The sequence below is a fragment of the Salvelinus sp. IW2-2015 genome, linkage group LG22 (genome assembly GCF_002910315.2).
Source record: "Salvelinus sp. IW2-2015 linkage group LG22, ASM291031v2, whole genome shotgun sequence".
Taxonomy (NCBI): Eukaryota; Metazoa; Chordata; class Actinopteri; order Salmoniformes; family Salmonidae; genus Salvelinus; species Salvelinus sp. IW2-2015.
The window spans coordinates 21,163,303-21,173,495 of NC_036862.1; the positions used below are offsets into that span (position 1 = coordinate 21,163,303).

The window sequence follows — 10,193 nt, forward strand, 5'->3', positions numbered from 1 at the left end:
TAGTACTCCTTAACTGACTCTACATCAAATACCTGAGTAGGAGCAGAAGAGACACACACACACAAATTTTACTTGGTGCAGACTAACGGCTTAGACTWATGCATGTAGGAATCTRTAGAAGCTCAGTGATTGACGTGTCCTGCTCTTTTCTCCTTTTTCCAGGTTCTCAGCTGATGAGGCAAGGGACCTGATCCAGAGGTACCTAACAGAGCACCCTGACCCCAACAATGAGAACATTGTGGGCTACAACAACAAGAAGTGCTGGCCCAGAGACGCCAGGATGAGACTGATGAAGCACGACGTCAACCTGTGAGTCGTAGCTGAGAAAATAATGCAGTACTCATGTGAGATGTACTGATGTGAGACCTGCACATTTTATTTTCCCTGCTTCACCAATGTTGGGATTCTGGTTAATTCAGCTTCAGAAGTTTGCATTGTCAGTTGAGCTCTGCAGAATCACTGCATTTTGGACTTATCTTTGTTTCCAAACTTTGAATATTATTAATCATTAGTTATGCTAGAGACATGAGGGGTGCTATAGTCTAGGGTCTATACCAGAAGTTAATGGGTATCTGTAGGAGGAATGGTCAGTGCAATTAAGCTTGGAATGTACTGAGTGTAGGGGAAACGATCACATGGCAGCAGTGACAAGGGGAGAGAGCCGTGGTTTAGTGATGAAGGGGGTCAGGTCAGGTCACATTAAGGGAGAAAGAACACTATTACCCGTATCACTTAATTTCCTGCCTAGCAATAAAGATGCAATGTTTAGCAAGAAGGAGGAGACTCCACCCCAAATTGGGGTGTACATATACCACCACTGGTAGAACCACGTCTTGGTCTGTTCAGCTGTTCCATCCTTTGGGATGAATAAACTTGGTTTAAGCTTTCATAGTGTCCGAGCTCTTACTGATATTTAGAACCAAACACCAGCAACTTGAATGGGAGGAACAGCGATACTCATATCTTGTGAAATAATAGTTGTCCCTCCCTCTCTGTAACCGTCCAGGGGTCGTGCTGTGTTCTGGGACATTAAGAACCGCCTGCCTCGCTCTGTAACCACGGTCCAATGGGAGAACAGCTTTGTGTCAGAGAGAGATCAAACTTGGCCATGAAGATAGTGACTTTCAAATGGCACGCATAGGATGCACCGTTTCAACAAGCAGTTATCACATTTCTGCCCGCTAGAGTGCACCATCTAACTATAAGTGCTGTATTGTGAAGTGGAAACGTCTATAGCAACAACGGCTCAGCTACAAAGTGGTAGGCCACACAAGCTCACGAACAGGACCGCTGAAGCGTGTAAAAATCGTCTGTCTCGTTGCAAACACTCACTACCAATTTACATTAATTTAAGTCATTTAGCAGACGCTCTATCCAAGCGACTACAAATTGGAAAGTTCATACATATTCATCTGTCCCCCGTGGGGAATGAACCCACACCTGGCGTTGCAAGCGCATGCTCAACTGAGGCAACACGGGACACGAGTTCAAACTGCCTCTGGACAACGTCAGCACAGTAACTGTTAGTCAGAGCTTCATGAAATGGTTTCATGGAACCGCAGCAGCAGCTTAACACCATGGGAATGCAAGTTTGCCTGGATGTAGAAGTCGCAACATTGAGATCTGGAGCAATGGAACGCGTTCTCTGGAGTGATGAATCACGCTTACCATCTGGCAGTCGAGAGGGCAAATCAGTGTTTGACCGATCACAGAGAACGCTCATGCCCAATGCATTGTGCCAAGTAAAGTTCGTGGAGGATGAATAATGGTCGGTGCTCTTTTATATGGGCTAGGCCCTTAGTTCCAGTGAAGGGAAACTTAAGCTACAGCATACAATGACATTCTAGAAGGTCATAAGAAATGGTTTGTCGAGATCGGTGTGGAGAACTTGACTCGTCACAGAGCCTGACTCAATCCATCCAACAACTTTGGGATAAATTGGACACAGACTGCTAGCCAGGCCTAATCACAACAGCCTGACTCACTATGTCGTGCAGAATGGAGCAAGTCCCAGCAATGTTCCAACACTAGTGGAAAGCCTTCCAGAAGAGTGAAGCTGTTATAGCAACAAGGGGGGGGACCAACTCATATTAATGCCTATATTTGGAATGAGATGTTCGACGAGCAGTGTTCATACGATAGCATGTTGATAATCAAACACTGCAATGTGGTTGAAAATGCTTATCTTGATATTACACAGATGTTGAATTTCATTATTCAAATACATAAGATTTGAAAAACTGATAGCCATTATACAAGACTTCTCATTTAGCATGCTTTTTCAATCTAGGAATAGGTTTAATCTGTGTCTGCGAAATCCGGGTTCTATGCACTACTCACCATGAGTTGTAGTTCAGGAGACCTGCCCAGCACATGAAGAAGCCCAGGAAGCGATCACCAGAAGCATCTGAACCTCTCATAGTGGGAGGCAGGTAGCCTTTGGTTGTTGCCTTGTCTGTGTTCTGTCTGCCCATCGTACCCACTGGAGTCAGCTTGTAGGCGTCAGAGTGAGGCCGGAGTGAAACTGGAAATGAATAAAGATGTATACCGGTAGTTAGTTGATGTACATGATGCAACTTAATGTTAAGAAGAGTGATGCATGTATAGGTGGAGTAATCAATGTTTACAAATGTAGCTGGGGTTGGGACGATGAATTAACTTGACGAGACCCAAGGCTTAGTTCAGGCTAACCAGTCTAGTGACGAGTAGACAGTTGGGTTTAAACAAGTCGGTGAATCAACAACATACTAAAAGCCTCTATAAGCTGGCTGGTCTGTCATGAAGTAAGACGTTCTAATTAGCTATATATGTAGACTCACTGCTGATAAGAGTTACTAAAAGCAAGTACAACAGTATGTCTACCTGCAGGTATGATGATGGTCTTCTCCTCCGTCAGGCGGGGTTGTCAGCCATGACTGGTGGTGGTGAGTCCTGGGGGAGAGTTGGGGAGACTGTTGGGCTGGGTGTGATCCAACCAGGCTCTCTCCCTGTAGGGGATGGGGTAGAGAGAGGTGAGACACAGGGGAAGCAGGAGTGCGTGTGTTCTGCCTGATCAGGAATTGAAACTTCAATTTCAAAGGCTATGCAACTTGGTATGAGCCTCAAAACATAGAGACAAGGAAAATGACCATGGTTATGGTTATTCACTTCCACATAATGAAACGTGATCCAGTAAACAGCATGCCATCAATCATGTTATATGCTTGTATCTGAGCATGTGTGTTCATGTGTGAGTGTGTGTATGGTATCCCTAAGCTGTACTTGAGGTACTGTGTCCTGGCAGCTGATTGGGTAGGTGACGGTCTGAGGCGTCCCATGGGGTACATGACGATACACCGATCTCCTTCACCTGGGGTTGTCAGGGGACTGGTGCCGTACAGGTAACCTGCAATCTGAGACAGAGGATGCACACGCAGCAACACACATTCAGACTGACCGATATATAAACTATACATAGACATGATTGAGGTACAAATATCCTGTTCTAGCTATATAAGCAGTTAAGCACTTCATCATAATATAAGAGGATTACAATAATATAAGAGATGTACAAAGAGATGAAGTAGAGTGATTTGACTGTTTTAGCATCATAGTAGGCATTTACCACAACAAGGGTCACAAGCAAAGAGATAATAGGAGAGGTTACGGTAGATGCAACAAGATAAACAGTAGGCTGCGGTACAGCCTGGGCCGAGTCTGAGATGCAGATGAACTTCTTGAGGACGTTCTTGAGAGATGTAGGTGTAGCCCGTCTCTTGATGTCATCAGACGACACGTAGATGTGGTTGGTCCTCAGGTGCAGGTTGCAGCAGAGATGGCCTGCAGGAGAAGTTATAAAGAGCCATTATTGGCGCTTCATTCACTTCCGAAGCTATGGCCTTGATTTCACAATCCTGCTTGAGGAAAATAATATAACAATCAAAAAGCTGCAAGAAGTTTATTACATTCTTGTCAGCACCAAGGGTGATTGGAAGTATACAGTGCATTCGTAAAGTATTCAGACCTTGACATTGTTATTACGCCTTATTCTAAAATAGATTTTTTCTTTCTCAATCTACACACAATTCCCATAATTACAAAGTGAACACAGGTTGAATTTTTGGCAATAAAATAAAAAACAGAAATGCATTATTTACATAAGTATTCAGACCCTTTGCTGAGACATTGTTTCCATTGATCATCCTTGAGATGTTTCTAAATTGATTAGAGTCCACCTGCAGTAAATTCAATTGATTGGACATGATTTCGAAAGGCACACACCTGTCTATATAAAAGGCACACAGTTGACAGTGCATGTCAGAGCAAAAAAGCCATGAGGTAAAGGAATTGCCGGTAGAGCTCCGAGACAGGATTGTGTCGAGGAAAAGACCTGGGAAGGGTACCAAAAGAGTGTCTCCCCTACTACTGTACTCTCCATTCTGTCTTGGAGGAAAGGTCTGTGTCGTAGTTTGAGGTTGTTGAGTATATCTCGTCTCCGTGTTTGTTGACTGTGCGTGTCTGCGTGGCAGTGAGCTGGACTGCTCCTTGGTCTGCTTCTCAATCTCAGCAATCTGCTGCGCTGCTGGGACGGAGCAGAGATCTCCATGCCAGGATGATGTCACGGATCTCAGACTGGGTCAGAGACGCCACGTTCACACTGGAGAGTTCAGAGTCGAGGTCAGATATGGTTAGGGAGATTTGGGATTGAAATGCATGCTCGCTTGTAAAGGGTACTAGATGTTACTAGATTCCATAAACATTTTTGCAATAGCTTATTGAGATGGTTAGATTTTTTCTTTAGGTGTTGTGAACTCTCATAATAGCAAATGGAAGTTAATATACATATGACACGGTTGTGAAGCTTATGACAGTTTACAAAGGCACCACAGACATTATAGCCACTCTTGTTCTTCTTTCCATAGTCGGCAGGATGAGGTCTTGAGCTGCACCTCACCTTGATCCACTCTTCGTCGGTCAGCGTGGCCAGATGTGGTGAGGCTCTGTATGGTGGTCTTATCCGGCTTCAGGATCACCTGGCACGGTCGTTGTTCACATGGAGGCCCTTAGGATCAGAATGAGACGGAGAACGCCAGAGACAGGAAACAGAGCACAGACACTGGTTAAACAGAAACGCTTGCCAATAAAATTTTGCACTCCAGAAGAGCTTCTAGAAGAGAAACAGGACTAACATTGTTGATATTATGGCATCATTCTTCATTAGCAGGCTTCTATGTATACTTAACACTTTATATAATATATTTTATAAACATTGACCTATCGGCTAGATTTGGCAGAAATCGCTGTTGAATCTTTTTAGTCTCATTCTAGTATTATCGGTCACAGGAAGTGAACGGCCACTCACGATGCGGGAGGAGAGTGCCTTGAACCAGTCAGTCTAATATCTCCAACTCCTTAAGTCTCATTCTTGTACAAAAAGAGTAGGAAGTAGACTAACGTGTAGGAGGAGATGTCTTGAGCAGTCGTCGTACAGGTTGAACAGGACCATCTGAGGCTCGGTGGCTTCAGTAGGTCTCCAAACTTCTCCACCTTCAGACAGCCTGGAAGGGCAGCTGCAGCTCAGACCCTTGATCACAATGTTGGGAAATCCAGCAAGTGGACCTGGGAGAGAAGGGATAAAAATAAAATGTTAGGTTGTAAAGAGATTGTAATTGCTACACATTGGTCATCTCAGTTTTTCAATAATCTCAACGTATCAAAATCTATCACAGAGAAGCGTGATAGTCAAAATATTATCATCTCAGTCAAGTACTTTTGGTAAATTGGGCACATTAAATCTGTCTATATCAATGAGGGTCAGTGTGAAGTGTAATCAACCGATGTGATTGAGGTATGGGGTATCACCTCGAGGGGTCAGCATGCCTTCTGGTGACAATATCTGTTTGGGCTGCTCTCCACAGGAAGGGAACGAATCAGAGCAGCCACCTCCTCAGCTGTCTTCCACTTCGCCAGCTATAAAAGGAGAGTGAGAGGAAGAAAGAGGTAGGAACATTGAGCATAACTAGTCTTCCATGCATTTTGTTTTTCTCCTTCCAGAGTCTGATTGCCCTGTGCATTGCTAAAGAGAGTAAAAGGTATTTTTCATTTGAAGACGTCCGAACGTTTCTGTCCGGCCACACAGAGGTGTGGATTATCTTGAGGAAGAGCTGGCTGTCCTGGTTGAAGATGAAGATGGTCCGTTGATGGGCTTGGTGGTCAAGTTACCCTCAAACGTCTGCAAGACAGAGCAGGAGTATTACATGACTGAAGATAGACAGTGTTTAACATCCTCTGAGACTAGTTGCTAACAGTATATATTTTCATAAATGTTTCATTGTCTGAAAATGTTACATTAAAAACTATTCTAGAGGTACACTGCTGTGCCAGAGAATCCAACCAATAAAATTAGAAACCCTAGAACGTTTACATGAATTGCAGAATGTCTGTTCTCTAATAATTCTAAATTCTAATCCGCCCGATCCTACACCATTGTGGATGGTGACCGGTAGAGTTAGTGTCGTCCACAAACCAGATGATCTGATTGGAGAAGAGCTCTCCGTAGTTCTGGAACAGGTAGGGCTCAGTGGGCTAGAGGATAGAGTTGCAGACCCTTACGGATGCGCTCCCTAGGACGTACAGAGAGGTTGCCTTCATGATCTTAGCCATGGCCTGCTGGATAGGCTTGCCTCCCGGGAACCAGTTACCATACCACTGGAGAGAAGGAGAGATAGGGAGAAGAGAAAGAGGGTGGTGAGTTCTAGTACGTAATAACTAAAACAAAAGTGTTATAACAAGTAACCTTGATTCACGTGTGAGAGGGCAACTGTTACAACTATACAAGACACTACACCTAAAACATTTCCCATTTCATGTGACATTAGTGGTAAGCTAGAACTCATTCTACAGGCTAGCAAATGTATCATTACTTATCATGCAGACATTAGCAGAAATGCTAGCGTAGCTATGCTAACTGTGAGGTTGTAGGCCAGGTCAATGGCATGAGCACCGGTGGGGGAGGGTAGATGCTCATGTTGTCTGTGGTGTAGTCAGGAACTTGGCTTGGCGTAGCGCTCGATGTCGTGAGAGTCGTAGTCTCCCAGCGAAGCTGTATGTCGATCCAGTACTTCTGGGTGGTGGTGCTGTCCATCACGTCCCTGAAGAGAGAGGATCAAGGATTAATTAGTACTAAGCGAAATAAGGTCTAATATATGACAAAGAAACTTGGCTTCTTGTCAACGTGGATCTATTATGTCATGGAAGTTTGGAAGCCGTTTCCATTTTGAGATGGCACATTAAAATGGATACTCGCAAAACATCGTCATATCCAACCAACTAAGAAACAGCTTCAGTGTTAACCTGGAATAAGGTTAAAAAAACTGTAGCGCCGTACTTTGAGTCAGCGAGCAGCGAGGGCGTGAGACTGCACTTGTAGGGACGAAGTAGTATGTCGGCGCAGGAAGAGTATCTGTAGGACTTCTGGGTGAAGGTCTCTTCTGCACTGTCTGATCCAGGGCATCCAGTCCTGGTCAAACACTACATCACACATACAGAGGAACAGAGTTTGGAAAGTTTCATATGATAAAAATGTACTTTTCAAACACGTTTTTTGTGATGTGGTAGGAACAATGCAGTGAATAATTTGGGTTTTGCAAGTATAGTTGCTGAGAGGCATTGAAGGGAAAGGTACACAAAGTATCATTGGAGTCTACAGCATGTTCAATATAATCGCTTCCTGTGATCCCTGATTGACCAAATACATCAAGCTGGAGATAAAAGGTTTCTTAGTGATGTACTGACAGAGATCCATGACGCGCTCTCGTGATCTTCTGCCACAAGTGACCCTGAAGATCTGGATGAGGGAATTTCAGGGTGGGCTTTCCGTGCATGAAGATCCCGGTCAGATCCAGCTGGACCTGGAAACCCACGTACACCTAGAGAGACAGAATAACGAGCATGATTGTAAGTTAGAGTGACAATATAATTAACAAAACAAATCTGGAAATGCATCCGTGTGGTGTGGGTGTGTAGTCAGTACTCTACTTGCCCTGTTGATGGTGGGGACCACCAGAGGGTGAGCGACGGTTGGGATCTGTTCAAACCAGATCTCTGGCGTTGGTCACTTCTTCCACTTCATGGACTCCTAAAGCCACTGGCCTTCCCTGTGTGTGAAGTGGGATGAGGCTGGAGGTTACTAGGTAACCCTCACATCTACATTATGTTATACTGCATGCATGTCTGAGCATGCATAACATAAATACGTTAGAAATGCGCACACAACATGCAACAATAACAGCCTACGCACGTAAGTGAATAGTGTGTGGACTGACCAGAAGAACCCAGGGGAAGTAGGTCCTTTGAAGAGTGTTTTCCAGGATCCCTCCACCCCTCAGAGCCTGGATCATGTCTGTCCTGTAGTGTTAAGTTCCACAACTCCCGTCGTGACGCTGGTGGTCACCAGAAGGGTTCTGCTACAACCTACAGGACAATCAGACAGAACAGAGTTTATTCTCCTTCACAACTAGGACACAATGAGAAGAGCATCACATTAATGTCTGGACATACGCTGAAGGTTTTACCAAATTTAATTGGTTAACTTCATTAGAGTACACCTGTTCCTGTCTTACCTGTACTGTTGAAGTCAGTGCGCCCTCCAGCCTTGTCGTAGGCAGCGGTGTCGTCTTCTGAACGGTTGTTGATACGGGGATACCTCTGCCAAGAGTCCTCTAAGTCTCTCAGGGCAGACGCTACAGGACACAAGACATCACTAACTCTCATAGTACTAAACCTCGAACCATATACCATCGGGTTACAGACTATGGAGCGAAGCTAGGTTAACTTCGAAAAGTTTTCTTAGCAAAACTCTAAAAGTAGAGTTATACATTCGGATGCATCAAATCTCCAAGTGGAACATCGTGCAGGGTGTGATTAAAAACGCCAAGTGAGCTAAAATCCAGTCTACATGGGACCAGGGTTGAGATAGAGCAACTGTCTTGCCTGTGTAGGTGCATGTACCGTTCTGTCGATAGCCTCCTGTCTCTTCAGGGACTCTGCCCAGACTCTTGTAATCGATGAACTCACTCTCCAGGCGATGTAGCGGTACAGGTTGGATCGTGTCTCGTGTCATCGGACGAAAGAGTGATGCCAACGTCATCTGCTTCGATTGAGGGAGAGCGCAGGAAAGATGGTTAGTGGCAGAGGAAACTCCTCAACTCGTTAAAAAGTATTAATATGTAATAACTAAATTTCAAGAGGCAGTAATGAACCAGGTTATCTCATTAGTAACTAGGAATGTCATATATTATCAGCTCACATTTCTACAATACATGTTCTCTAAGTTTGCAGTAAGTAACTTTGTTACCTCATCAGGACATTATGCCCTTTTATACAAATCTAGCTAATATCTGCATTTTGCGCTCACCTCAGATGACTGTGGGATGAGAGTGTCATGGACAGCATGCCAGCCTCGTCCTGGGGTTAGAAGACACAGGGGGAAGCGACTGGGCTCTGGATTGAGAACGATTTGATACGGGCTGATCTTGTCCAACATTCACAGAGGTCAGCATCCTGGTGTGACCAACGCCACGGAGTAGTCATCAGCTATCAGAGCGTGTTCCACTTGTTCAAAATTGAGGGAGATTGGGGCGTAATGTATTAACCTTATAGGTTCATAATACGTTATGACACCACTAATGATGAATTTATTGATAGATTTTTTGTTGGTATATTTTATATAAATTACGAATCAGTAAGAAAGACACAGTGATGTTTGTAAGAGTTTTTCCTTGGTGAAGTGTGGACCTGAGCATGAGGATCTGTTGACTGTGTGAACGTGCATGACTCATCATACCAACGCAGGAAAACGGAGTACCTTTGGCTACACACCTCCACACAGAACACACCAGCAAGAACTCTTGTCTTAGTAAAAGGGACAAAGCTAGCGTTCAGTAGACCAGATGAAGGTTGACTATCTGTGGCAGCTCCATGTATCATTTAGCCACCCCTGTATCAATGAGAGCATGGAAGGGTAATGTTTAACCGGTAACCGTCCCCTCCTTCAACTCTTCTCTCCATCTATCCATCTTTTTCCCACTCTCACTCGTTCGCAGGTTCCAGATCCAGTCTTGTGTGACTCCTCGTAGCTGGTGGACACTTGGCAGGATGGCACAGAATCTCACACATGTTTGAAAGCAGTTAGGGTTGTTGCTGTAGATGACACA

General features: G+C 44.5%; 1 pseudogene; it reads left to right on the forward strand.

The window, feature by feature from the left end:
• The window catches only part of LOC111982644 (pre-mRNA-processing-splicing factor 8-like), a 38,703-nt pseudogene that overhangs the window by 20,042 nt on the left and 8,468 nt on the right, over positions 1 to 10,193 (forward strand).